Source organism: Pristiophorus japonicus, chromosome 14, assembly GCF_044704955.1.
Source record: "Pristiophorus japonicus isolate sPriJap1 chromosome 14, sPriJap1.hap1, whole genome shotgun sequence".
NCBI classification, from domain to species: Eukaryota; Metazoa; Chordata; class Chondrichthyes; family Pristiophoridae; genus Pristiophorus; species Pristiophorus japonicus.
This window is the reverse complement of record NC_091990.1, coordinates 129961356-129987473: the sequence shown is the minus strand read 5'-3', so window position 1 is coordinate 129987473 and position 26118 is coordinate 129961356. Positions and strand designations below refer to the sequence as shown.

General features: G+C 43.1%; 1 protein-coding gene and 1 non-coding gene across 2 annotated transcripts in view; both read left to right on the top strand.

Annotated features, from left to right (window-relative positions):
- Window positions 1–26118, top strand: part of sbf2 (SET binding factor 2) — a 715543-nt gene that overhangs the window by 208615 nt on the left and 480810 nt on the right. The gene's annotated exons all lie outside the window — the stretch shown is intronic.
- Window positions 2584–2691, top strand: LOC139280420 (U6 spliceosomal RNA). Its single transcript, XR_011596675.1, has one exon. It is a non-coding gene; the product is annotated as a U6 spliceosomal RNA (small nuclear RNA).

Sequence of the window (26118 nt, the reverse complement as noted above, 5' to 3'; positions counted from 1 at the left end):
GTCTCTGATGCGAGAATGCTACGACTGAGCCAAGGCTGACACTCAGTTCAGGGTTTGTCTGCTGGTTCTGGTGATTCATTAAGGATCCCCAGGCATTTGCTGAATGAGGAGCAGAGAGTGTTCCCAGTGTCCTGGCCAACATTCATCTGTCGTTCATCAACAACAGATTGTTGCTGCTTGTGGGGTATAATGTGCAAAATTGCTGCTGCAATGACTTGCATAACAATGATTACATTTCAAAGCAATTTCTTATACATGAAGAGCTTTGGAATGTTTCTGAAAGATGTTCTGAGGTACTCTATAAATACAATTCATTTTTTAAATTTGTGATAGCTGAAGGATTCAAGAAATATCTCCATCATGCCTCCATCAGTCTTTTAGGGGCCTGGTCAGCGTGTCAGAGTTTCTGTACTGCTTTCAACACCTAGTACGGATGAGTAGGATTGTCTGTATACTGTTGGCAGGAAATTTTAGAGTGGATGGCAGTCACAGAGCGAATGGATGGCTGTGCGAGGGGGAAATGGATACCAATGACTGGAGAGCTAAATTGATTAACTAGAGAGGAAGGCAAATGGATGGTCATGAAGGGGAGAGGGAAGGGGCAGAAACTGAGAGGTGCTTCTGGGGGACAGGAAAAAAGCTGGTGGCAGCACTTTGGGTGGGGAAGGAAGGAGCATGAAGGGAGTAGGGAGAGAGAATGTCAGTATGAACATTAGTGGTTGGAAGGAGTGTGCAATGGAGAGTAGGAACATAGGGACAGGAGTATGCCATTTAGCTCCTCAAGTCTGCTCCATCATTCAGTTAGATTATGGCTGATCTGCACCACAACTTCATTTATCCGCCGTAGCTCCAAAGCATTAGATGCCCTTAACCAACAAAAATCTACGCATCTCAGTTTTGAAAGCTCCAACTGTCCTAGCGTCCACAGCCTTTTGGGAGAGGGGGAAGAGATCCAAATTTCAACTACCCTTTGTGTGAGAAAATGCTTTCTGATTTTTCTCCTGAATGGCCTACCTCTAATTTTAAGATTATGTGCCTTTGTTCTTGATTCCTCTACCAGAGGAAATAGTTTCTCCGTATCTATCCTATCAAATCCTTTTAACATTTTAAACACCTCAATCAGATCACCCCTCAATCTTCTACACTCAAGGGAATGCAAGCCAAGCTTATGCCACCTACCCTCACAATTTAACTTTCTGAGCTCCTCTATCATTCCTGAGAGTACTGAGTTAGAGGGGGAGAAATGTGCCAGGCAGACATCTCAATTGTAACAATCCAAGTATACTCGTGATATATTAAAGAATCACAGTATAAAAATTAATCTAAGCAAAATTTGGATGGTAAAACTTTATTTTTGAATATATATTGTCATGGAAAAGTCCTGATTTAATTCCCTTTTTGGTTGGAGGAGAATGTATGGAGATCTGCCCGTAGAGAAGAAAAATGTAGAAAGACTCTGCAAAGATTCTTCAAAAAACATCAGAAATTTTACATTATTCTCATCTTAGTTGTAAAGCAAAAAGGAGATGTTGCTGATTTAAAGCTGCGCTACACATAATTATTCTGCAATAATTCTCATGAGTTAATAAAAAAAGAATGATGTTTTTCAGGATCCTTTCATTTTCTTCTCTCGCAGGCATATCACCATACATTCTCTCTCTGAAGAAGGGAAAAGAAACATCCTGTCATGCTTTAATTTTTTTCCAGCAGAAATTCTATTCAGTGTTGTGATAGCTGAAGGATTCAAGTAATATCTATACATGCCTCCATCCATGCCCTATATTTATCACAGGATTCCAGCCCATAACAGAGCCAGAACCCTGAGGTTAAGAACAGAGGCCTGTAGAATATGAAGATCAACCGTGAGATATTGATATTGACCTCTTAGCCACAGGAAATAATGTTCCTCTCGCACGAGGAGAAGAAATCTGTATGTGTATGTGTGGTGGGGGGAGATTTTTTTAATTGTGTGCAGAATACTCCACGATATGTTAAGCAAAGTTGCAATGACTGCATGTTATTGTGTGTTACACTCTAATGTAAGCTAGAACTAAAATTGATGTGTATTAGTATTGCAGCTGACTGGTGCAAAATTAAAATCAAGTATCATGTATGTTTCATTTGCTTCATTCTTGGTCACTGTAGTTGGCTAAACTAAATTTTATGATGGATTTGAGACTATTTGAGGCATTTTAGTTGTGAAATATGCAACCCAGTCATCATATTGAGATGTTTTAGGGGAAAACCATGCACACATTGTTAAGATTCAGCAAGGGGAAATTCCAAGCCAATTTTTATTTTTGTTCTGAAATATCCAAGAATCAATCCGAATTGCATCTATGACTTATTCATTGTTATTACTGGAATACCCTTGTTGTATTGCCCAGAATTTGGAAGAAGTATGGAAGCTCCCTTGCAGATTTCAGAATGTGGAGGATTACATTTTTAAATGGTGATATTACTGTGTCTGGTTGTTTCCCAGTAAATATAGGCTGTCTCTTCAGGAAACTATCGTTGAGTAAATGTTGTTGGCATACTAAGCCTTCCTGAATTATGCTGGTGTAAAACAATGCTACTTTATTTTTTAAAAGCTCACTAATTTTTCTTGCCCTTGGAACAATACAGTGAAGATTAGTATGGCCCCTGAGCAAGGATGACATGTAAATTTGGGAATATTCTATCCATGTCCTTGTCCTTACCCGAAGCACAAACTGGGTAATGATCAGGCGCATGAATCCTGCCCAGTTTTATTGCAGCCAACTGCGGTCCCGGCTGAGATCAACCAATTCCATGCAGTATGCCAACAAAATTTACTCAACGATAGGTTCCTGACGAGACAGCCTATTTTTACTGGGAAACAATCAGACCCAGTAATGCCACCATTTAAAAATATAATCCTCCATAGTCTGTTCAGACTGGGGATCGAACCTGGTACATTCCTGGTCCATACAGGTCAACTATTAACCTTGTGAAACCATTGGGGAAGCTGTGAATGCAATGATTTTAACATTTGAGCATCGAATAGATTTTTTTAAGTGAAGAGGTGGCAGGCTAATGGAGAAATATTAACAGCTTCTGGGTTGAGAGGATATGATGATACATCAAATTGAATTGTTAAATTATAATCCAACATATTCACATTTTTGTTTGTATATTTAGTTTTAGTTCTTTTTCGTTTATATTAGAAACCCTAAGCTATTTTGTTTAGCGAAAGTGTAGCAGTTATGCTACTAAAGATATTAATTCATTAAGTATGATTAATTATAAAATGCTTCTAAAATAATACATATTCATGCAACATGGAGCAAATAATTATTGACTTTACATTTTGCAAATGAGACGTCCTGCCACAATTCAGCTGCGCTCCAGATATCTTTTCCTCCTGCCCAGTGCACAGGACTGCTTCCACAGGCAAACCTGTGCCTTTCGTGAATCATAACATGATTTTACATACAAAGCTATCTGAGAGGTAGTAAACAATAGACTCTTATGCAGCATATATGATCATCGTGCAGCTCATGGACTTCTTTTTCACTAAGATTGGGACCATCCATTCAGCTGCCACTGCCGCATCCCTCCCTGCCCTAGCCCTGAAGCCGCATCTTTCTCTAGTTTCTCTCCTATCTCCCCTCATACTCTCTCCGAGCTCATATTGTTCATGAGACTAATCTCCTGCTCTCTTGACTATTCCTACTAAATTGCTGACCATCCATATTATAAATGGTTCCTTCTGCCCAGGTACTGCCCCCCTCCCTTTCAAATCTATTATTATCACCCCTTTCCTCCCAGAAACCTAGCCTTCCATGTAGTTGATCACACCATCCTCCTCCGTTGTCCAGCTGAGTGAGACTGCCCTTGCTTATTTCCACTCTTGTGTATCTAGTCGTAGTGAGAGAATCTCCTTCAATGGCTTCACTTCCTTACCCCCGCACCGTCACCTTCCTTACCCCCGCACCGTCACCTTCCTTACCCCCGCACCGTCACCTTCCTTACCCCCGCGCCGTCGCCTTCCTTACCCCCGCACCGTCACCTTCCTTACCCCCGCACCGTCGCCTTCCTTACCCCCGCACCGTCACCTTCCTTACCCCCGCGCCGTCGCCTTCCTTACCCCCGCGCCGTCGCCTTCCTTAACCCCGCACCGTCACCTTCCTTACCCCCGCGCCGTCGCCTTCCTTACCCCCGCACCGTCGCCTTCCTTACCCCCGCACCGTCACCTTCCTTACCCCCGCACCGTCTCCTTCCTTACCCCCGCGCCGTCGCCTTCCTTACCCCCGCACCGTCACCTTCCTTACCCCCGCACCGTCACCTTCCTTACCCCCGCGCCGTCGCCTTCCTTACCCCCGCACCGTCGCCTTCCTTACCCCCGCGCCGTCGCCTTCCTTACCCCCGCGCCGTCGCCTTCCTTACCCCCGCGCCGTCGATTTCCTTACCCCCGCGCCGTCGATTTCCTTACCCCCGCGCCGTCGATTTCCTTACCCCGCGCCCTCGCCGTCCCGTCCCCCGCGCGCTCGCCGTCCCGTCCCCCGCGCCCTCGCCGTCCCGTCCCCCGCGCCCTCGCCGTCCCGTCCCCCTCGCCGTCCCGTCTCCCGCGCCCTCGCCGTCCCGTCCCCCGCGCCCTCGCCGTCCCGTCCCCCGCGCCCTCGCCGTCCCGTCTCCCGTTCCCGCCCTCGCCGTCCCGTCCCGTCCCCCGCGCCCTCGCCGTCCCGTCCCGTCCCCCGCGCCCTCGCCGTCCCGTCCCGCGCCCTCGCCGTCCCGTCCCGTCCCCCGCGCCCTCGCCGTCCCGTCCCGTCCCCCGCGCCCTCGCCGTCCCGTCCCCCGCGCCCTCGCCGTCCCGTCCCGTCCCCCGCCCCCTCGCCGTCCCGTCGCCTCTGGAGACATCCAAGGATCTATCTTTGGCTTCCTATCTCTCATCTACATGCTGTCCCATGGCGACATCATCTGAAAAGACAACATCAGGTTCCATAAGCACGCTGACCGCACTCGGCTGTACCTCACCACCACTTCTCTCAACCATTTCACTGCCTCTGAGTTGTCAGACTGCATGACATCCAGTCCTGGATGGGCAGAAATTTTCTTCAGTTAAACATCGGGAAGACCAAGCCATTGTCTTCAGCCCCCGCTGCAAACTTGTGTTCCCTAGCATTGATTTCATTCCGCTCCCTGGCTACTGCCTCAGACTGAACCAGGCTGTTTGCAACCTTGGTGCACATTTTGACCCTGAGCTGAGCTTCTGACCCCATATCCTCTCCATCTGCTGTTGAAACACTCATCCGTGGTTTAGTTACCTCCAAACTCTACTATTCCAATGCTTGGCTGACTGGCCTCCCATCTTCCACCCTCCATAAACTTGAGCTCATCCAAAACTCTGCTGCTCGTATTCCAACTCACACCAAGTCCCATTCACGCATCACCCCTGTGCCTGCTGACCTTCATTGGCTTTTGGCTCCGAACACCTGAATTTAAAAATTCTCATCCTTGTGTTCAAATCCTCCATGGCGCATCCTCTCTCTATCTCTAACCTCCTCCAGCCCTACAACCCTCTGAGAACTTTGTGTTTCTCACTTCCTTCACCCCACCAGTAATGCCAATACCATCAGCCGCCTAGGTCCTAAGCTCTGAAATTTCCTTCATAGGAATTTTCGCCTCTCTCTCCTTTAAGACTCTCCTTAAAACCTACATCTGTCCTAATGTCTCCTCTTTTGGCTTGGCATTAATTTTTGTCTGATTTATGCTACTGTGAATCACCTTGGGATGATTATACAGGTTGAACCTCCCTTAACTGGCGGGCCGGCGCGGGCCGGGTGTCGGCGGGCCTCAGCGGGTGTTGACGCGGCCCTTGGGCCGGCACCCAAAGTCGGGGTGGAGGTCTGCCGCGTTCTGCACATGCGTCTCGGACCACAGGAATCATGCCGGACGAGGGGTGGTGCAGGATAAGGGAGTCCTGGTTAAGGGAGGTCCAACCTGTGTTACTTAATGCAATCTCTCAGTACCTCTTTCAAAACAAAAGTCAAGAAACCTTGAGCAATTCTCTGCATTACTTTAAACAACTTGTGTTCTTGATTAAATGTTTTACACTTTGTTTCCACTTGAGTGGAAGTACACCAAAAGAGAGCTGATGCCCTTCAGTTTATGCCTCTGACTTTGAGCATGGTGCTGGTGATCATGCCAGGCACGGGACTCCTAAAGCAAGCGCTCTACTCGGAACTCCTTCATGGCAAACGAGCCAAAGGTGGGCAGAAGAAACGTTTCAAGGACCTCCTCAAAGCCTCCCTGATAAAGTGCAACATCCCCACTGACACCTGGGAGTCCTTGGCCAAAGACCACCCTAAGTGGAGGAAGTGCATCTGGGAGGGCGCTGAGCACCTCGAGCTTTCGTGTTGCTCTTTCACCACTGACTGGCCAGGTTGCAGTTCTTGGGTGTCTGAAAGGAGAAAGGCACACAAGGGTAAGGTTGCGGTGAGGGGAGGAAAGAAAGCAAGAGGTCACAGTCTAAGGATAAGGGATAAGCCATTTAAGACTGAGATGAGGAGAAACTTCTTCACTCAGAAAGTTGTTAACCTGTGGAATTCTCTACTGCAGAAAGTTGTTGAGGCCAGTTCGTTAGATATATTCAAAAAAGAGTTAGATATGGCCCTTACAGCTAAAGGGATCAAGGGGTATGGAGAGAAAGCAGGAAAGGAGTACTGAGGTTGAATGATCAGCCATGATCTTATTGAATGGTGGTGCAGGCTCGAAGGGCCGAATGGCCTACTCCTGTACCTATTTTCTATGTTTCTATGTCTCATCGCCTAGAGCATATAGAAATCAAGTGCAGGCAGCGGCAAGAGCGTGCGGCAAACCTGTCCCACCCAGCCTTTCCCTCAACAACTATCTGTCCCACCTGTGACAGGGACACTGGTTCTCGTATTGGACTGTTCAGCCACCCAAGGACTCACTTTAAGAGTGGAAGCAAGTCTTCCTCGATTCCGAGGGACTGCCTATGATGATGATGGTGATCAACACCAGCTCGAGGTGCCTTGGCTTCAGCAGACTCATATTCCTGATAGGTCACAAATCCCAAATTAATAGCTCTGTTGTCTCCCTACAGCCTGGTAAGCAAGTTTTTAATCATTAAATCTCTTTGGACAGAGTCAGTGTGAAAAGTTGCATCTTGATCCTTCATCCCCATAAATGATGAATTGCCAATCAAACACAATTGCAGCCAATCTAACTGTTATGAACCATAAGGCAAGAAAACTTCCCCTTCCTGTATTTAGTGTGTGGCCATGCATAGTTTTCTCAAATGTAATTTAAAAATAACAAGAGAAGAAAAGGGACTCTGAAACCCAATTTACATGTTTGAAACAGGAAACCTATGTTACAAATGGTCAATTGAAGCAGTAACCAAATTAAAAATATATAGTCATTCATGAAATTAAATAAAACGAGATGGATTTCTTATTTGTTCCAATTACATTGTAAAACATGGCCTCTGACTGAAAACAGACTCCAAAGCCTATTTTGCAAAGCCAGCAGCCAAGGCTCAAAAGTCAAAAAATGATGTGGTCATACCAATGATATCAGATCACTTTCTGACCTGATTTTTCAGTGTCAGAGAGAAAACACTACAGCTTAAGTTATTTTGGCTTGATTTTGGCAATGAGATTGTGCCTCAATGAGATAATTGTTCAGCATGCCAAGTGTTAAAACTATAGCTATACATAAATACTAGTCTCGGGGAAATTGAGCAAATTGGATAGAGATCGGAGTTCCATTTGAGTTCCAAGGAGGTGAGGACAAGAATGTCAATTAACGAAATAGGGTGGAGCCATCTAAGGTAAGAGATGGTAGCTGTTGGTTAGACTTGAGGGATAGATGGACAGTGTTTTGATGAAATGAAAGAAACCTGATTTCAATTACAGCTCCAGCATAATATTCTGCAGAACGATACGCCGAGCATTCAAATCTGCAGTTCTCAACATGACCAATTCCCAATCTGTAGTTGGTTGATGAATGGGGAGGGCCCCCATTTCCAAAGATGGGAAGGTTAGAAGCACAGTTACCCTGGACTACTCTTGTGCATCTTTTGTGAACAGTCACAGAAGTGGCATTAGTAGAGTTGTTGCTGCAGATCACCAGACTTTGTCTGAATCAAGTTACATTAAATGGCTTGGGGGGAAAATACTTCTCTAAACATTACATTTGTTGCTGACTCAAGTATTTTGCAGTGTAATCATATTCAGTTTTTACTTTGAAGAACTAAGTGGTTTGGTTTTCTGAGGAGATTTGAATAGGAATTGTTTTTCATATGTCCACCAAAAAGCAATCATTTAACCAACTGTTACAAGTACAGTTCAAATATTTAGCTTGTTAAATAAAAATTAACAGCACTATGGTAGATATATTTTAATGTTCATGCATTTGGAATGGAAAAATACAGATAAAAGAGCCATTTTTACATTAAATGGACCATGCTTATGGTTAATGTTTGACCTACCTACTGACTGAAATATTGAAGTGGCAAAACAAAACTACAACTACTTCATTCAATAGCTTTTGATTTATGACTGTACAGGATTAAAGTGGTATTCTTTAGTCTTATGTCAGCTACAATTATCAATGTGAAATTAAATCCATTTCCATGTTTTTCCTTTTTCTGCTATGACTGGGCTTCCCTTGAATTCTCTCATTTAATTTTTGTTTCCGTAGTCCTATTTGAAATAAACTGCTTGGTAGTTCCATCTACGCCATTAACGCACTGTTTTACGCTCCTTAAAACCTACCTCTTTGACCAAGCTTTTGGTCATTTTCCCTAATATCGCTTATGTGGCTTGGTGTCAAATTTTGTTTTATATCGTTTCTGTGAAGCGCCTTGGAATGTTTTACTAAAGAAAGAAAGACTTGCACTTATATCGTGCTTTTCATGACCACTGGATGTTCCAAAGCACTTTACAGCTAATGAAGTAATTTTGAAGTGTAGTCACTGTTGTAATGTTAAAGGCGCTATATAAATACAAGTTGTTGTAGGTGTTTACCATGCAAGATGTTATTAGTTGTGAACTGGTATCAGTAAAAGTGAGCATGAAGCTGATGGATTGTTGTAAAAATCCACTCGTTCACTAATATCCTTTAGGGACGTAAACCTGTCATCCTACCGATGTGAATCCAATCCCACACCAACATGGTTGACTCATAATTACTTTCAGAAGTGGCCTAGCAAGCCACTCAGTTGCATCAAACCAGTATCTTCAGTGGTTTAGGAAGAAAGCCTACCACCACCTTCTCAAGGCAACTAGGGATAGGAAATAAATGCTGGTCTTGCCAGAGATACCTGCATCCCAAGAATAATAATTTTAAAAGGTGCGAGAAAGTAGTCCGGGGCACTGTACCTCTCAATTATTCCTCACTACCATGTGTAAGTACGTAGCCTCGGGCCCGTGCATCCTAGCCCTATGGTAGCTGAGACTGGGAATTTGGTTTTCTTTAAGCATGAATCCCCCTCCCCGGTGGAGATACATCATAGGTTTGCTTTGCAATATGTTGATTCCCCAAATTGCCAGCTACGAAGTACAATATGCTATTTTAATAGATTATGACATAAAATGAGTCTCTTTAAAAACATATGAGTTTGAAATAAATCATAAAATCTGGTGTAGTGTAAGGATCTAAATTAGTGAAATGAAGGGAGCTTTAAAAATGTAAAGGGAAATAGAAAGGATTAAAGACAGAATTGGACAGTGGCTGGTCAATTAGTGTGTTGTCTTCAGTACAGAATAACGATCAGGAAAGATGAATTATGCCATTACCCCCTCCATCCTGATGCTCTAAAATTTTAAATCGCCTGCTTCAGTTAAACATTCAGTTCTGTAACTTGTTACTTGCCTCCATTCTACAGTTGAGCAAGCAAGCATAAGATGATTAGAAAATGGGAAACAAGCTAAGTGTTGCTGTCACCAAGCTTTGTATTCCACAATGGAATATTGTAGCCCTCTTCAGCAAGCAGAACGGAGAACCTGGGCTCAGTATGACCCAAATCCATGCAGACTCCGTGAACTTGATGAGCATGTCCTACTACTTGGCGTGCACTCTGCAACATGAAAGAAGTGTGGTTGGGCTTTTCTGTCCTCTTCTTAGGCAGTCCCTCAAAGTCGAGGATGACTTGCTACCACACTAAAAATGAGTTCTCGGGTGACTGATGAGTCCAATGTGGGACCTGCAGTCTCTGTCACAGGTGGGGCAGATGGTGGTTGAAGGAACGGGTGGGTGGGGGTGCTTGGGTTGCTCTTTCCGCTGTTTACACTTGGCTTCAGCTTGCTCCCAGCGAAGAGACTCGAGATGTTCGGTGCCTTCCCGGATGCTTTTCCTCCACTTTGAGCGGTCTTGGGCCAGGGATTCCCAGGTGTCAGTGGGGATGTTGCACTTTTTCAAGGAGGCTTTGAGGGTGTCATGGAAGCGTTTCCTCTGCCCACCTGGGGCTTGCTTGCCGTGTTGGAGCTCCAAGTTAGAGCGCTTGTTTTGGGAGTCTCGTATTGGGCTTGCCATCGACTTGGCCTGCCCAATGGAGCTGATCGAGCATGGTCAGTGCTTTGATGCTGAGGATGTTGACCTGAATGAGAACACAGACGTTGGTGCGCCTACCCTGCCAATGGATTTGCAGGATCTTGTGGGAGGCAGTGTTGGTGGTACTTCTCCAGTGCTTTGCGGTGCCTGCTATACATAGTCCATGGGCTAGACTTTCCCTAAAGGCCCTCAACATCCAATTGCCCGCTGAGAAGCACCGCTAACGTTCGGTGAAAAAAGCTGGCGAGAATTTTCATTTTAAAGGTCAAAGTAAGTAAAACTAATCGCCCGGCGAGAAAATGGGCGTTGCATACTCATTGTCAGCGGTTTTCTCGGTGGGTAAGTGCAAAGTTAGCAAAATGGGCAGTCGTTACCGGAATGGACAGTAAATAGTCAAATTTAGTCCGAGGCTGCGATTGGGCCTAGGGAGGGGGGGGAAACTTTAAAAAAAAATTAATTGAAAAAAAATAAAAACGTACAAAACATTCCCAAGACCGTTTTAACCCTAATCGCCATGTTAAAATTAAAAAGAAATAATTAAAGAACCTTTAACTTGCGTTTTTTTTTGCAGGGTCCCCCTTTACCGCCCTGTAAAAGCAGCTTTTACAGGGCGGCTCTCTCGGCGATCTGGATGCTGGCGGTTGAGGCCAAACTTACGCCCTGGCGGTTGTTCTCGGCGTTGCACGTGGGCGGTTTGGTCACGGTGGGCGACTTCAGATGTGGGCAATAATGTTGAAAAACTTAGGTGTAAACTCTCACTGGGCAGAAAACTGGCTGTAACACCGAGAAACTCGCTGACAATGAAGCCGAAAGTCTGGCCCCATGTCTCTGAAGCATATAGGAGGGCAGGTGTCACTACTGCTCTAGACCATGAGCTTGGTGCCTTGTTTGATGTCCTGGCCTTCAAACACATTCTTCCTCAGGCGACCGAAGGCTGCACTGGCACACTGAAGGCGGTGTTGGACTTCGTCTTCGATGTCTGCCCTTGTTGACAGTAGGCTCCCGAAGTATGGAAAATGGTCCACACTGAGGAGGATTCTTGCGATGACTTTCCCTGTGGCAGACAGCAGGGAAACTCCTCTGTAGTTACAGCAATCGGACTTGTTGCCTTTCTTGAAGATGGTCACGATTACGGCGTCGCTCAGATCCCGTGACATGCTCTCCTCCTTCCAAATGAGAGAAATTTATCTAAGATTATGATTAGAGCATTACTACAAAAGTCGTTAATGCTCAAACCAAGGTTGCATCTTGCTGCTAGGAACACAAAAGTTGTTGCAGGCATAACTTAACTTTCACTATAAATGCAAAGAATCCTTTCAAGGTATTGGCAGTAACATTCCACACCACTTCTGATTTTAGAATGATCTCAGACTGTCATTGCCAAGAACACTCTCTTCAGAAGTTCAAAGCAGAGTGAATTATGGTTGATGATTGATGCACTAATTTTTGGGAAATCTATAACTTGCCAATTGGTACATCAGACATACTGTCTTCCTAATATCACTGGGACCTAATTTTGAGATGTGTGTTTTTGTTATTTACTAGTTGAGTGTGGCTGCATGCTGTTAAAATGCCACCACAAAATTGTGTGTTTATGTTTGTTAACATATATATAAAGTTAATCACATCATCATTCACAAATGAATGAGGTATATTAATTTAACAAGTATACTTTTTAAATTCAGTTTGCCGTTGTGAGCCAAAGTACTTTTCCCTAGAGTGATTTGCAGTTAAACAGGCACTATCATGACCAAAATAAGATGAGAAGTTGAAATTGGGAATTATTTATTTTCAAATTCTGTCATCAGTACTTCATAAATATTTTTTCCCCTGTTATAAATGGCTCGTGATGTGGAAAACGCTAACTATTCTTTTTAGAAATATTTTGGTCCTAAACTTATTTATGCAGTCACAAGAGTACTGTGTATTTAAAATAGGCTTGTCAGTTAACACTTTCATTTTTTGGAAATTTTATTTAATGTGTGTTAATTGGATGAGCCGTCTCTAATTAATTGGTATGGAAAAAGACCAGTGGAGAAATGGCTCAGCTGCTTTTTGACATGGTGGTGGAAGATAGTTGTGACTCACGCTCCCTTTTTTCACCCCTTCTTCAGTCTCGGCTCCCCTCTCAGGAGAGGTGGGGGGGATGAACTCGGTGCGCTGATGTCAGCCTTGTCGAAGTTCTGGGTTTGCAGGTGGAGGCTGCCATGTTGTTGAAGTGACAGCTAGGTGTGTCACTTTCTGGATGATCAGTGGCAATGCCTGGTGGCGGGAGTAGGATGTACAGTTGGAGGAACCTTGGCAGAAAATTGAGGTATCAATTGTGAATGAGAGAGGGCAACAGGAACCAGGGAACAGCGTACCACCCCCGCCTTGTCCCAACCAGTCCATGCCCTCTAAATATACATTTTCCTGAACATTTACTTTTATGTTGCTTTACCAGAAACCGGTAAACGGTGTTTTTATGGTGGCTTATTTTTTGGATGTTATTAATACCATCAGTAATAAAAGAAAATTGAATAAAATGAATGCAGTAATTGTATTAATTAAATATGTGATTAAAACCAAGATTGCACAACTAAAAATGTTAATTTCGAGATTAATCACGATTAATTTTTTAATCCATTGCAGTATTGATATACGCAGTGCTAGAATCTGAATTAGAATTCAGAAGGAAATACAGCATGATAAATTACTCAGTTATAGCAATGTGTATACCAATATATTCCACTGAATAAGGTGTCTGAAGTTAGGCCTAGTTCAATTAGTTTAGGATATCGCCAATGAACCGCAATGTTTTCTGTTTTAATATTGCTGTGTTTCTGCAGCATACATATTTCTGTGAATCTATTCCTGGTAAGGTGTACTTCAGGTTGTTTGAGATCAGTCGTATTTTTTGTGGCAACGTGTTATCTGGTTGTTTGGAGACTGCACTTTTTAAGCATATTATATTTCTCTTAATTAATGGCCCATTTTTGTAAATGATTGAACTAAAAAGTCCTTAAATTCCGCAGTAATCCAGGGTTTCATTGCAGTTGACCTTTTCCCTTGCTTTGGCTATGTGTCCTCTGCTTTTGTTTAACATTTTAAATATTCAGTCCCCACCACACACTCCATTCCCTAGCAATCTACTCCATCCCTCCCTCTGGCAACTGCCTGAGGCTGAACCAGACACTTTGCAACTTTGACCCTGACATGAGCTTCTGACCACATATCCGTGCCATCATTAAGACCGCCTATTTCCACCTCCATTATATCGCCCGACTCTGTCGCTGCCTCAGCTCATCTGCTGCTGTAACCCTCATCCATGTCTTTGTTGCTTCTAGACTTGACTATCCTAACGCACTCCTGGCGAACTCCCATTTTCCACCCTCGTTAAACTTAAGGTCATCTAAAACTCTTTTGCCTGTATCCTAACTCGAACCAAGTCTCATTCACCCATCATCCCTATTCTCGTTGACCTACATTGGCTCCCGGTTAAGCAACACCTTGATTTTAAAATTCTCATCTTTGTTGTAAAATATCTCCATGGCCTCGTCCCTCCCTATCTCTGTAACCTCCTCCAGCCCTACAACCCTCCGAGATATCTGCGCTCCTCAATTCTGGCCTCTTGTGCATCCCCGATTTTAATCGCTCCACCATTGGCAGCCGTACCTTCAGCTACCGAGGCCCTACTCTCTGGAATTCTCTGCTTAACTGCTCCATCTGTTTGCCTCTCTTTCCTCCTTTAAAATGGTCCTTGAAACCTACCTCTTTCATCTGCCCTACTATATCCTTATGTGGCTCGGCATCAAATTTTGTTAATGCTCCTGTGAAGCACCCTGGGATGGTTTGCTATGTTAAAGGCGCTATATAAATACAAATTGTTTTAAAATGCCTCACTTACATTTTTTCATGGAAAGTAATTTTGCTTAATTAAATTTTGTTAGCATAACTTAAGATTTAGTTCAGGGTGTCCAGCCTTTGTGAGCTAAGTACTTGATACTTGTGTTAAAAGTAATGAGTGGGCTGCATGATTACATAGAACTGCAAGTCCTGATGCACAGATTCAATCATTGCACAGAAGATTCAAAAACTGCAAATGTTCAAATTCCATGTACAAAATTCATGAGACCCCTCCTGTTCCACCTTCCCCCTCCCCGTCTAATTCCACCAGTTATGCTGTAGCAAAACAAAACCCTGGTTAGACCACACTTGGGAGTACTGTGAGCAATTCTAGGCACCACACCTTGGAAGGATATAGTGGCCTTGGAGGGAGTGCAGCATAGATTTACTAGATTGATGCCTGTACTTCAAGGGTTAAGTTACAAGGAGAGATCACACAAACTAGGGTTGTATACCCTGGATTTTTGAAGATTAAGGGGTGATTCGGTCAAAGTTTTCAAGATATTAAGGGGAACTGATAGCATAGATAGAGAGAAACCATTTCTGCTGATTGAGGTATCTAGGACTGGGGGTAATAGCCTAAAATCAGAGCTAGGCCTTTCAGGAGTGAAATTCGGAAACACTTCCCACATGCAAAAAACGTGGTAGAAGTTTGGGACTCTCTTCTGCCAAATACAGTTGATGCGAGGTCATTTGTTAATTTTAAATCTGAGATTGATAGATTTCTATTAACCAGAGGTATTAATGGATATGGAGTTAGGTCACGATCAGCCATGATCTTATTTAATGAGAACAGATTCGAGGGGCTAAATGGCTACCCCTATTCCTATGTTGCGATGTAATCATTGTCCCCCAAGGCCACAGTTTAAAGGATTGCAGTTGAACCATTCACCTGGCATTTGCTTCCTCTCATATTAAACTCCTAATAAACAAGCCATAGTGGAAAACTGGCTTTGTCTGCCTACTGTGAGACTGAATAAAAATACTTTGCAAGCTTGATTTGGCCTGTTGGACACTTGTCCCATCTTCACTTATCAAGAACATAACGACACTGAAAAAAGTGTTTTGCAGACTACCCTCGCCACAGTAACGTAATTTTGGTCCAAAAAATATAATTGTAACAAAAATTATTTGTGGCTCTTTTAAGTGATTCTGACTGACTCCTTTCAAAGGATAGCTACAAACCATTTTCCTCCTTACCTGGCCTTCTGAGTAACCCTCTCTGGTCAAGTTGTACTCCAGGTCAGTTTGTCCTTTCCTGCATTTTATTTTTGATTAGGAGCTTCTTTTGAATTAACATTTATTTAAATTCACAGGGTCCTGATCACTGCCTCAAAAGTACTTAACAGTCTATTTTTTTTCAAATCAGTAAGTCTGTCTGGAGCCTTTGAAAAATGTTAATGAGATCAGATAGCTTTTGCAGTTGCTGGATAAAAGAAAATGAACTACATAAAGAATTACTTAAGTTATAGTTTAATATAGCATTTACTTTCCATCACAACAAGGATCCAGCTAAGCTTAACTACTGTAAAAATATGTTGCGTTACTGCTATTTCTCTCTTGTTCTATTTCTGTTGCATAAACATGTTTGCCAGTTAAGGCCTAAGATAAGGTTTAGTGCAGTATTATTCAGCTGACCTGATAAGGAGAATCCTGTGAAGACACGGAATAGAACCAGGAACTGAACTAGGGGTCTCTGTTCGCTACTTGGGCATGCTATGAATTTTGCCTATATAGCAGGGCAAGGGAAAACCCTCTTTGGAACTTGGAGAGCTTGGACTTACCCATGAGTCTTGTTTGAAACATGAAAGTCAAAAATCTCTACAGTAAGAAAGGTAAAAGATGCTCCAAAACCACAACAAGTGCATTATGCTTAAAAAGTCAAACACCTCATTTATTTTGATTATTATTACTAACAGATGGCCAGTTTTTATTTTAGAATAACTAAGCTACATCAATTTGATTGATAGCAGTTTAGTGAAGTTAAACATTTGAAGTACAATCAGGCATTGAATTATTAATGTTTATTTGGTTGAATGCCATTCTGACAGGCTGATGCAAAGTGACTCTTGAAACTTTTTAAAAGCATCATAAATTCCATCCCTCTGGTATGAACTCACTATAACTGAATAGCAGAATTGGAAAGGCATTTTCAAGATTGAAGTATCAGCAATAGCAACACAGTAATTTTTCAACTTCAGTGCTATTGTATTCAACAATAATGCACAAAAAAAACAAGGCTTAAGAAATACTTGGTGTTCAACAACACAAATTTAATGGACACTTTCAAAAGCCAAGAAATATGGAAGTGTTTCGGACAACATAATCATTGGTGGGTAAACAATTCAGATAATTTGGACAGGTTCCAACCTGGAGTATCTTCTTTTAGTATCAATAGCTTCTTTTCCCATCTCCGCACCATTACCTCTGGAGTCCCCCAAGGATCTATCCTTGGCCTCCTCCTCCGTCACCTAAGTGCTGCCATTTGGCACTATTATCCGCAGACGCGGAGTCTGCTTCCACACGTACACCGATAGCATTGAGCTCTACCACCCCTCTCAACCCCTGTCGTGCATCTGTGCTGTCAGAATGCTTGTTCGATATCCAGTTGTGTATTACATAGCATTGTATGGAATCTACAGCACAGAAACAGGCCATTTGGCCTAACAGATCTATGCCAGTGTTTATACTCCACATAAGCCTCCCACTCTTAATTCCCTCCTCTCGCCCTGCCCCTATATCCTATTTCCTTCCCTCTCAAGCATGCATCAAGTCTTCCCTTAAATACAGCAGTGCTATCTGCTTCAACTATTTCATGCAGCAGTGAGTTCCACATTCTTAGCGCACTCTGTATAAAGGAACTCCTCCTAAATTCATTGGTCTTGAAATTGCAGTGTCTGTGACGCCGTACTCTGAGTTGCGCATGCACGAAATATGGAACTTGCGGCTTGTCAATGTACACGTCGACAGGCCATCCGAAGGGGCCCCAACAAAAGCAATCGCTGGTGCAGAGTTGGGCTATTTGCCCAACCACTGGCCAGCAATTCCTCACGTAAGTCTTACGGTTGATGCACGCAGGCGCAGGGCAGGTTCTGCTTGCATCAATGTAAGTGGATATCTTAGGCTTAAATTAAATATTTTCATATCCTAAATTAAGCACATACATTGTAGTAAAAGTGTTTATGCAAATATTGGCCCAGATTATACTTTTAATGTATAAAATTATCAAAAACTTTTATTGAGGTTGGTGGAATAAAGGTAATTATGAATAACATTCCAATTCTGTACATTGTATAATTATTCGATTTGGGGATTAAATTGCATTTCATTAGGGGATTCCCTTCTTAAATGATTGAAATTGAATTCTGCTTATTTATTGGAGGACTGGATCCCATTGATTCTAGGTACGCTTCAGAACGGCCTGCGTCCCTAGGATCCATGGGTCTTTATGCTGTCCTCCACCTCAAAGCCTGAGACTGCAACTTTTCACAGTCCCGGCACCAGGAGGTAATTTCATAATTGTTTCGTGGGTTGGAGGCATACTCTAATGTTTGATCTGTTAGTGGCTATCTTATATTTATGCCCTCTTGTTTTGGAAAATGGAACCAGTTTCCACACATCCACCGTATCGAACCTACACATAATTTTAAAGACCTCCATCAGGTCTTCTCTCTGTCCTCCCATTTCCGGATGAGCCACTATTTCCTTCAGTTAAACATTAGGAAGACTGAAACCATCGTCTTCGATCTCACCACCACCACAAACTCTGTACTTGCCACCAATTTCTTCCCCACCCCGACCAATACCTCAGGCTAAAGCAGACTGTTCACATTTTCAGCATCCTATTCAACATGAAGTTTCCAACTCCATATACTTTCCGTAATCTCCAGATGCAACTATGCCATACGCCATTGATCCACCCTCCCTTCCTCCATTCTATAAAACTTAGCTCATCCAAAAACTCTGCTGCCCGTATTTTATCCCCCACCAGCTCTCGCTGTGCCCTTGTTGACCTACATTGGCTCCTGGTCTCTTTGGCCCCAAGTTTCCACATGATTTGCTCCTGATTTTTAGGAGCAACTGGTGTAGAACGGAGTATCTTAGAAATTGGAATTCTCCACATTTAGTTTTCTGCAGTTCTAGTCAGGTAGAACAGTTTCACTTTGGAACTGAATTTTTTTTTCAAAAGGGGGCGTGTCCGGCCACTGACGCCTGATTTGAAAGTTTCCACAGTGAAAACGTACTCCAAACTAACTTAGAATGGAGCAAGTGAAGATTTTTGTACGCTTGAAAAAACCTTGTCTACACTTTAAAAAATCAGGCGCAGGTTACAAATTAGGCGTAGGGAATGAGGTGGGGGGGGGGGGGAGGGGGAGGGGAGGGGAGGGGAGGGGAGGGGGGAGGGGAGGGAGGGAGGGGGGGGGAGGGGAGGGGGGGGAGGGAGAGGGGGGAGGGGAGGGGGGGGAGGGAGAGGGGGGAGGGGAGGGGGGGGGGGGGAGGGGGGGGGGGAGAGGGGGGAAGTCATTAAATTCTACAATCAATCCTTAGTTATACTTCTACAAATATTATACAAATAAATCCAACCTGAATAAAAATTTATAAGCAAAGAAAAGATTAAATAAACCATGTTCCTACCTGTGTGAAAGTGCTTCAGGCAGGCCTTTCAGGCAGCGGTGTGGTGTCAGTGTCTCTCGACGGCAGGGGCAGGCAGCAAGCAGCCTTCGAGCTGAGCTGCGGTGCTTGAGGCAGGCCTTCATCCCCTGTGAGGATGCAGCACCCGGACGGACGTGAGGCCATTCGGCCATGGGATTGCAGCGGCGTCAGTGGCTGGTCGGGAGCAGCAGCAGCCTTCGAGCTGTGAGGGGGACTGACTGAGGCCATTTGGACAGGGAGAGGCAGCCACATCGTCATCTTTATATTTAAATTTGCAGAATGGGTGCACCACATATTATGCAATGGTTTGCTTCCTCATGCAAGAAATTCTTTGTTCTTGGTGGAAGTTGATCCATTGCAAAGTTGAATTGGCACTTTAATTTCTCCAAACACACAGTCCTTAATTTGCAGGCACCGGTTCTGCAAGTTTAGCAGTGAAAAGCTGAACTCACTGATTTCAGCAGGTGATTTATTCAGCAGTGCTGCTAAAAGCACTCCCTCACACACACAAATATCAAGAAAATTAAAATACAAGCCTTTGCAGGGGTCCAAGAAACAAATCTTCACTTTTTCTGCAGTACATTTAAAAATGGCTGAGTGCCAATGTTTACTCCAACGCGCACGCGCAGGGTTGCCGGCACCAAGAAGCCTCATTTAAATTATACCCGCCCCTCCTCCTTACAAAATCGGCACGAGTGGTAGGCTCCGCCCCCTGTGCGCCGTGCCAAGCAGACATCGAGCACGCATTTTTTTTCAGGTGCCGTTTTCAGCGCGAAAAACAGGTGCTCAGCTCTGAGGTGCACCTTTTTCGCCGCGTGTGGAAACTTGGGGCCATAGTGTCTGCAATTTAAAATGATCATCCTTGTGTTTAAATCCCTTCATGGCCATGCCCCTCCCTATCATTGTAACCTCCTCTACCTCCAGCCTTGTAACCCCGTACAAGAGCCTTAAACGATCCCTATCTTTGTAGTTCATGATGATGTTTATTGAAGTAACAACTGCTATGCTTGTTTATTTGCCATAGAAAGTTTGCGTGTTCCTGTTTGTCTATTGGATCTTTAGTTTGTATGTTTCTATTATGTAAAATAATAATCTATAAAGAATTAGGAAGTGGTGAAGAAAAGCATAAATGTCAATACATATTAGCATGACACGTTAGATCTCGTGGTGAGTGACATTTGTGCTAAAACTTTCTAGAATTATCTTGTCTATATACTCTAGGGGATTGAATGACAGCATACCAGAGTACAGTTCTTGAACTTCACTCTTCATCTCTGGTTTTAAATGGATTAGAGTATGCTGAATGGAATGTGTTCTGGCTGTTTTAGTGCAATTCCCAGTAGACTTTGTGCAACAGCTATAATTGGCAGCACTGGAAAGCCCAAAGTGGAAATTGGCAAAGCGAAATATTTGTAGCTCAGTTTGTATTGTTGCTGCAGCATATAATGTTAAACCAGTATATAATGTTAAACACCAAACAATCTGGCTTTATACATTTAATACCAATACAAACTGATGATGTGTATTCTTAACCATTATTTTCTCACACGAGTGGCAATAGAACAAGACAATGTAGCCTCAAATCCAGCTGCAGTAGATTATGCAGTAAAAGATTTGCTAAGCACAATGAACAAATATAAGACACAATGGGTAAAGATTCTGATCCTGACTACAGCAATACAATGCTTACATAACACAAAAAAAATCCATCAATTTTTCACTTCACTGAAAATGAAGGTATTTTGTCCTGAGGAAAACAAATTCTATGTTAGCTTGTCTCTGCCAAGTCCTATTTATTTGCAGCACAAGTATTGTATTTCATCTGCTCCGACTGATTCATTGAGGATTTCCTGTCGTCGTCCAGTTTTCTGTCCAGACTCCAGGTCTTGGTCTTAATTTGCAACTGTTTAATTTAATAAACAATTTTAGTTATACACAGTACATTTCATAGTGTTTTTATCTGAATAACATGTAGAGAACAACTCCAATAAAAGAATGCTTCGTCTCTGCCCCCCCCCCCCCCCCAAATATCTTTTCATTACTTTTTTTTGTCTTGCACAGCTGGTAATCTTAGCAGTTTTTTTGTTACGGAAAACAAACTAATAATACAGAAGTCAAGGAGTTTCGAGGTCTAAATAAAAACTTGGGTAGAAAAACATATCCATCCATTTACTTTTGTAAAATTGTCAAACTTGGGTTCATTGCTGTAGTAATGAAATTACATAGCCTTTTCTGATCTCAACCTTTTGGATCTTTTATTACTCTTATTCTTTCCATCCCTTTTCGTGAACCTGGTCTGACCAGTCCCATGTGAAAATAGACTGATGCTTATCATAGTTACTGGCGGACTGCTTTTGGAACAGAGAGTCCACTTTCTTGACCCTCTTTAGCTCTGTTTAAGTAGTGACTCCTAGAACAATTGATCACCCTTGCTGCATAAAGTAGAGTAAATTTCCTCTTCTGAGTATATTTTAGGAACTGCCATGTCAATAGTGTGAACGAAGGTTGGTAGGTATGTGGGATTCAATCTTCGGACCGTTACTGTGGATATGTGTCTAGAAAAGTCCAATGCACAGAAACAAGGACATTCCGGAATGCTTCTGGGGAAAAAAAACATTCACCAAATTAGATGATGTCGTGCTTGGGAATGCTTGCTCTATTGATGGTTTACATCGCCCTATTCCTTCACCTAGTTGCTTCCAGCACCGATGGGCCCAGTTGCTACCTCTGTATGCTTGAGGCGGCAACTCTAGATAATATCATCTCATTCAACTATGTACATGTAGGCCTGCTATGTGCTATATCTTCCGATGGTGCAAAAATTGACAATTGTGACTTGTAACAACTACATTTATTGGCCCGGAATTTGTGGTCAGGATGACTATGAACTGGCAGCGCTCGCCATCATACCGCCTTTCAAACTGACCGCAGCTTTGGGATTTGGCGCAGGCGCATGCAGAAATCCTCAAGTTGTAGTCTGTCATTGACTGCTCCGAAACAGGCTGCGCTGTGCTCCCCCGTCCCCCCCCCCCCCCACTGCCCCATATACGTACACGCACACAGCCAGTAATCTTTGTAAGCACCCAAATCAGGAAAACTGACAAAAACTTTGGTTTGTGCACCATCAGAGTTCACATCCACCGTCAAAAAATTCCAAATCCAGCACTGTGAAAATTGCAAAACCCAAACATTTTTTAACCTGTAATACAACTGATGAACTTTTGGCTATAGCTGTAACTTAAGTCACAACAAGCTCGTATTCTATTGCATTTCTGTTTGTGCTACTTTCCGTATGTGGTACTTGAGGCCATTGGGTTTCAATTTCACAGAAAAACATACTACGTTACAGACCATTATCCCAAAACATTCATTAAAATTCTGAAATTAAAAATAATTTCATTTATTCAATTGTTCTGAAGTAGTGCCTTAGGTATAGACTTCATTCGGGGCTGTTTTTCACTCGTACGTTGCTCTTGGTGGTTCAGCTTTTTTGGGGTTGTGTCAGCTTTTCTGAATTTTTTTAGGCTATCATGGTTGACCCTTGTTTTTTTTCTTTTTTGCTTTTGCTGTTTTTTTTTATTAACCTTCTCCCTTAGTGATGTCAGTGAAATTGCTAATTCACTCGATTGAGGGATTGAAACAGCATTTCATCCATGAGTAAGATTTCCTTTTTTAGGTATTTTCTTGTCATAGTTACCATTGGCACAACACCTGCTGCCAGGTATCGATCAGTGCTGCCTTGAAAAAGACGAGTATCGAGCCATTCATTGTGACGATCCTTTTGATTCCTCCCTAAGTCTAAAAATCTGTTGTCATTGGTCTTTCTTGATGCTGGCACTGTTGAATTGAGGAGCCCACCAGGTGAAGGTTTGAACATGAAAGCTCGTGTTACACCACTCTGGGGATTGTACTTGTGCTGCTGTTTTATAATTTTTGAATTGATCATGTCTCTTGATGCAAATTAACTCTTTCCCCCCCCCCCCCCCCCAAAAAAAAATCCATAGTCTCTCCTCATGCCTACATAAGGTGGAATTTAAATGTTAATTGAATGTGGACATTTTTTATTTCACTGCACCATCGTCAGCAATATTATTGCCAGCAATAATCTCACAAGAAAGGGATTTCATGCAACAGTCCATTCTGGCATGAACTATTTCAAGTTTACAAATACTTGAAACTGTTTGATATGTTTCTTTTGCATCTCCCAGGAGACTGCATGGCACCTAGGGGTAGGGGAACTCTTGACGTGATGCAAAAGGCATCACAATTGTACAGGAAAGGCTAGATGGGCCAGCCGGTCTTTTCCTGTCTGACACATTTGTATGTTCGTACAAATACTTATTTATCTGCATCTTGTTGCATATCAGACATCAAGACCAGGTGATCTGGGTGAGAGGCCAGGCAACAATTGGGCCAGGAAGTACAAACTTAATTTAGGCCCATCTTAATGTACTACATTCTGTCCTTAATATTTCCATTATAAATTCTCATGTCCACATTTATAATAGATATTGCTTATAAAAGCTTCTTATAATTTAAATTATATAACTGGCCACTGCGTGGCTCTGTGAACCAATTTTGAACTTTCACACCATGACTCCATATTGGCATGAAGCAACATAGAAACATAGAAAATAAGGTGCAGGAGTAGGCCATTCGGCCCTTCGAGCCTACACCACCATTCAATAAGATCATGGCTGATCATTCCCTCAGTATCCCTTTCCTGCTTTCTCTCTATACCCCTTGATCCCCTTAGCCGAAAGGGTCCTATCTAACTCCCTTTTGAATATATCCAATGAACTGGCATCAACAACTCTCTGTGGCAGGGAATTCCACAGGTTAACAACTCTCTGAGTGAAGAAGTTTCTCCTCATCTCAGTTCTAAATGGCCTACCCCTTATTCTAAGACTGCGTCCCCTGGTTCTGGACTTCCCCAACATCGGGAACATTCTACCCGCATCTAACCTGTCTCGTCCCGTCAGAATCTTTTATGTTTCGATGAGATCCCCTCTCATCCTTCTAAACTCCAATGTATAAAGGCCCAGTTGATCCAGTCTCTCCTCATATGTCAGTCTTGCCATCCCAGGAATCAGTCTGGTGAACCTTCACTGCACTCCCTCAATAGCAAGAACGTCCTTCCTCAGATTAGGAGACCAAAACTGAACACAATGTTCCAGGTGAGGCCTCACCAAGGCCTTGTACAACTGCCATTTGCCGCCTTCACCACCTGCTGTACCTGTATGCCAACTTTCAAAGACTGATGAACCATGACACCCAGGTCACGTTGCACCTCCACTTTTCCTAATCTGCCGCCATTCAGATAATAATCTGTCCTTGCGTTTTTGCCCCAAAAGTGGATAACCTCACATTTATCCACATTATACTGCATCTGCCTTGCATTTGCCCACTCCCATAACCTGTCCAAGTCACCCTGCAGCCTCTTAGCGTCCCTCTCACAGCTCACACCGCCACCCAGTTTAGTGTCATCTGCAAACTTGGAGATATTACACTCAATTCCTTCATCCAAATTATTGATGTATATTGTAAAGAGCTGGTGTCCCAGCACTGAGCCCTGCGGCACTCCATTAGTCACTGCCTGCCATTATGAAAAGGACCCTTTTATCCTGACACTCTGCTTCCTGTCTGCCAACCAGTTCTCTATCCACATCAGTATATTACCCCCAATGCCATGTGCTTTGATTTTGCACACCAATCTCTTGTGTGGGACCTTGTCAAAAGCCTTTTGAAAATCCAAATACGCCACATCCACTGGTTCTTCCTTGTCTACTCTACTCGTTATATCCTCTCAAAATTCCAGAAGATTTGTCAAGCATGATTTCCCCTTCATAAATCCATGCTGACTTGGACTGATCCTGTCACTGCTTTCCAAATGCGCTGCTATTTCATCCCTAATAATTGATTCCAACATTTTCCCCACTACTGATGTCAGGCTAACCAGTCGATAATTACCCGCTTTCTCTCTCCCTCCCTTTTTAAAAAGTGATGTTACATTAGCTACCCTCCAGTCATAGGAACTGATCCAGAGTCGATAGACTATTGGAAAATGATCACCAATGCACTATTTCTAGGACCACTTCCTTAAGTACTCTGGGATGCAGACTATCAGGCCCCACGGATTTATCGGCCTTCAATCCCATCAATTTCCCGAACACAATTTCCCGCCTAAAAAGGATATCCTTCTGTTCCTCCTTCTCACTAGACCCTCGGTCCCCTAGTACTCCCGGAAGTTTATTTGTGTCTTCCTTCGTGAAGACAGAACCAAAGTATTTGTTCAGTTGGTCTGCAATTTCTTTGTTCCCCATTATAAATTCACCTGAGTCCAACTGCAAGGGACCTACGTTTGTCTTCACTAATCTTTTTCCCTTTACATATCTATAGAAACTTTTGCAGTCAGTTTTTATGTTCCCAGCAAGCTTCTTCTCATATTCTATTTTTCCCCTCTTAATTAAACCCTTAGTCCACCTCTGTTGAATTCTAAATTTCTCCCAGTCCTCAGGTTTGTTGCTTTTTCTGGCAATTTATATGCCTCTTCCTTGGATTTACACTATCCTTCATTTCCCTTGTTAGCCACGGCTGAGCCACCTTCCCCATTTTATTTTTACTCCAGACAGAGATGTACAATTGCTGAAGTTCATCCATGTGATCTTTAAATGCTTGCCATTGCCTATCCACTGTCAACCCTTTAAGTATCTTTCGCCAGTCTATTCTAGCCAATTCACGCCTCAAACCATCAAAATTACCTTTCCTTAAGTTCAGGACCCTAGTTTCTGAATTAACTGTGTCACTCTCCATCTTAATAAGGAATTCTACCATGTTATGGTCACTTTTCCCCAAGGGGCCTCGCACAACAAGATTGCTAATTAGTCCTTTCTCATTACACATCACCAGCTCTCTAGTTGGTTCCTCGACATGTTGGTCTAGAAAACCATCCCTAATACACTCCAGGAAATCTTCCTCCACTGCATTGCGACCAGTTTGGTTAGCCCAATCAATATGTAGATTAAAGTCACCCATGATAAC